This window comes from Nerophis ophidion, linkage group LG15 (genome assembly GCF_033978795.1).
Source record: "Nerophis ophidion isolate RoL-2023_Sa linkage group LG15, RoL_Noph_v1.0, whole genome shotgun sequence".
NCBI classification, from domain to species: Eukaryota; Metazoa; Chordata; class Actinopteri; order Syngnathiformes; family Syngnathidae; genus Nerophis; species Nerophis ophidion.
In genome coordinates, this window is record NC_084625.1 from 44,433,764 (window position 1) to 44,438,075 (window position 4,312).

Sequence of the window (4,312 nt, forward strand, 5' to 3'; positions counted from 1 at the left end):
ATGCACAGCGCTAACCAGGACCCATCAGGAGCAAGGGTGTCTTGCTCAAGGACACACAGATGGTAGAAGGTGGGGATTGAACCAGTAACCCTCAGATTTCTGGCACGGCCACCCTCCCAACTTCGCCACGCCATCCCCTTATTACATATGTTGGCCAGAGGAGGAGCACTTTTTAAAACAGACAGTCAATTTGAAAAATCCCTCCTTTTTTGGGACCAACCTAATTTTGATGGATTTGCATCACAAATGAGACATCCTCTATAACAGGGGTAGGGAACCTATGGCTCGCGAGTCAGATATGGCTCTTTTGATGACTGCATCTGGCTCTCGGATAAAGCTGAGCTGACACACTATAAGTAATGAATAATTCCACTTGTACTCACAGTGTTAAACATAACGTTCAAAATATAAAACAGGCTCATGCATTTGAATCCATCCATCCTTTTTCTACCGCACTTGTTCAAGAAGTTGCATTAAGGGTAAGAAGTAATTTATTTATTATTGTTAGTGTAGGACTTGCCCTCCTGGGGGTTCTTCAGACCACCAATTACCGACATGAGACCCTGTGTCAGGGTAACAATATTGTTTTATTTTTCAATAAATCTCTCCGTTGCTTTACAGCAATTGTATTTTTCTCTTTCGTTCTCGCTCGCACTCTGGCTCCAGCCCCAGCCCCGTCTCTCCTCCTGGCTGCTGCTTACAAGCGACAGGTGATTAGATAACAAGGCCAGCTGGGCCATTTACGCACCTGTCACTGATTTTGAGGCCGATCCTGGCAACACCCCGCTTCACTGCAGGCCCGCAGGCCACGCCCCCTCCATAGTTAATTTCAGAATTACAATGTTATTACGAAGAATACGAGACCTTTTATACTCTAGAAATGTTGGTCTTACTTAAAAATGCATGCGTTTTGTTGTGTTCAGTGTTAAAAAAATATTATATGGCTCTTACAGAAATACATTTTAAAATATTTCGCTTCTTGGCTCTCTCAGCCAAAAAGGTTCCCGATCACTGCTCTATAAGATGCAGTGGTTTACCGTATTGGGACTATGATTTCGGTACTGACTTGTTCACCAGTCCGCATATGGAAGGTACTTTTCCTTGTTGATGTCTCAAGAAGGGTAGAAATACGACACACACACACACACACACACACACACACACACACACACACACACACACACACACACACACACACACACACACACACACACACACACACAGTGTAGCTATACAGTAATACTCTTCTTGGTGCAGTTCACTACCACAGCCTCTGGAGGTGCTGGAGCTCCCCTATCTGAGCCTGAGTGCGGCCGACCTTTCCTACCTGTCCTGCAGCCATCACGCGTCCTCTCTGCAGCATCTGGACCTGAGTCAAAACCATCTGGATGCAAACACGCTGCCGTCCATGCGCCGCTTTCTCTCCCAGGCGTCGGGCACGTTGCGCCACCTCTTCCTGATCGGCTGCGGACTGAACGACGACTTACTGGGCCTGCTGCTCCCTTCGCTCGGGTGCTGCTTGTCCCTCCAACGCCTCGCCCTCGCTCTCAACCCGCTGTCCACGGCAGGCCTACAGGAAGCGGTGAGGACGGCGGCAAGGATGCCCTCCCTGCGCCAGCTGCTGTACCCGATCCCCCTTGAGGACTACGGGCCGGGGCTTCCCGAGCTGCCTTCCAGCGCTCAGCTCCTGGACTGGCCTCTGGACGAGTCCAAACAGGTCAGCGTCACCGAGAACCGCCTTAACCAACTTCTGCAAGACTGTGGACGCTCTGACCTTTTCCTGACCAGTGACATCATCAACTTTGACAAAGACTAGGTGGACAAGAGCGGTGCAGGAAAATGGCGATTGTGTTTAACATTTTTGTCATGCAAGTGAACAATTCACTTTCTTCATTTAAGCCAACTTTTTTTCACCAGTCAACAATTAAAGACAAGACAATTAATTTTCTTACCAAGAATCGTCTATTCTCTTCTTATAATCTTTTAACAGACCACGCCCGGGTGCCAGATCTGGCCCGCCACATTGTTTTGTGGCCCGTGAAAGCCTGGAAAGAATAAGCGTCAATAAAGCACTTTGTCTTTCTTACCAAACATATTAGTTCTTTCATTGTTGACAGAAATTTTGCAGCTACCGCATACAATTGCATGTTATTTAAACATCAGAATTATCTGGAGATGCAAAAAACATGGCTTACACTGGGGGTGTCCAAAGTGTGGCCCGCAGTAAAAACAGTTGAAAATTTTATTCTAAAACTTTTTCCACCAAGCATACTGCATACTGAAAAATAAAGGGCCCCATTTTGAAATTGTGTTTTTTGTAAAAAACATACAAAAAATGAACCATAAAGACAGATGTTAAGATCAGCTTTGTGTTATGAGTGAAAAAGTGTATTACTTACTAGTATAAAAATGTCAGCTTTTTCCTCATATTACAACTTTTGGCTCTTTTTTTTTTTTTAACCCCGTAATAATACACTTCGTCATCTATGACACAAAGTTTTATATTTAAATACTAATGTAATGCCTGTTTTTACCATTTATTTTTACAAATGTGAAAAAGTTTATATTCCGAACATTTTTATCAGAATAAAATGGTTGTTCCCCCCTGAAAAGTAAGTACGTTATCCATCAATTTGTACATAAAAATATATAAACAAATGCATAGGAGATTGAGTAATATCACGAAAAGATTATACATTAAATATATTAAAGCGGCCCATGAGCAGCCACACCTGCAATGTGGCCCTCAATGAAAATGAGTTTGACAGGCCTGCAGTGGACCATCACATTTGAGTAAATACAGTGCATCCGGAAAGTTTTCACAGCACGTCACTTTTTCCACATTGTGTTATGTTACAGCTTTATTCCATACTGGAATTCATGTTAATTACTAGTATACACATTTTTAAGGTTATTTTTATAAATTCTATTTGTATAACACACATACATACATACATATATATATACATACACATATACATATATAAATATACATACATACATATATATATACATACACATATACATATATAAATATACATACACACATACATATATACATACACATATACATATATAAATATACATACACACATACATATATATATATATATATATATATATATATATATATATATATATATATATATATATATATATATATATATATATATATATATATATATATATACACACACAAAATATATACACATATACATATACACATTAATACATATATACATACATATACACACACATACATACACACACATACGTGTGTGTGTATATATATAAATTTATACTGTATATATATATACATACACATACATACACACACAGTACATACAAAAATACATATGTATACACATACATACATATACATGTGTGTGTGTGTGTGTGTATATATATACATTTATATATATATATATGTATATATATACACATATATAAATACATATATACACACACATATATATGCACACACATATATATGCACACACATACATATATATGCACACATATACATACATACATATACACACACGTGTGTGTATATATAATGCAGCTGAGATAGGCTGCAGCACCCCCCACAACCACGACAGGGACAAGCGGTAGAAAACGGATGGATGTATATAATGTACACACACAGCTCTATATATATATATATATATATATATATATATATATATATATATATACATATACACACACATACGCGCGTACGCATTTCAAATCTACACTTAATCATGTCCATAACCAGTCTGCAATACAGTAACTCTGTGTACGCCCCTGTTGGAGACCCTCGGTCTAGATATCCGATGTGTATGCAAATGAGTTTAGATAGCAGATGAGTGGCAGCTTGTTTTTGCATGCCTTTTCTTTTTTAACTTCCCCTAATGGACTCCTGCCCCTGTGTTCCAGCATGTGGTGGAAAGAGAAGCTAAAAGTGTCACAAGCAGGAAGACTGGAACATATTCCAGCCTTCAAAGGTGTCAGCTTGACCCCATCTCACAAGTGTGAGGAGTACTACATGTTACAATGCTGCAGAGTGACATGGCGTTAAGACATTTGCACATGTCTGTCAAGGTCAGAGAAGAAAAATCATCCTTTTTGTGACTTGCTTAAAATTTTGATAATTTCAATTAAGAATTCAAGTCTGAACTATAAGTGAATACGAGTATAAAATGCTTGCATTCAAGTGTTGCTGAAAAAAGATCAATTTCACATACTTCTAATTTATTATACACAGGTTTTTTTCTAGACTAAAATGCAATGTTTGAATATAAAGATTTCCTTGTGCGGACACTAAAAG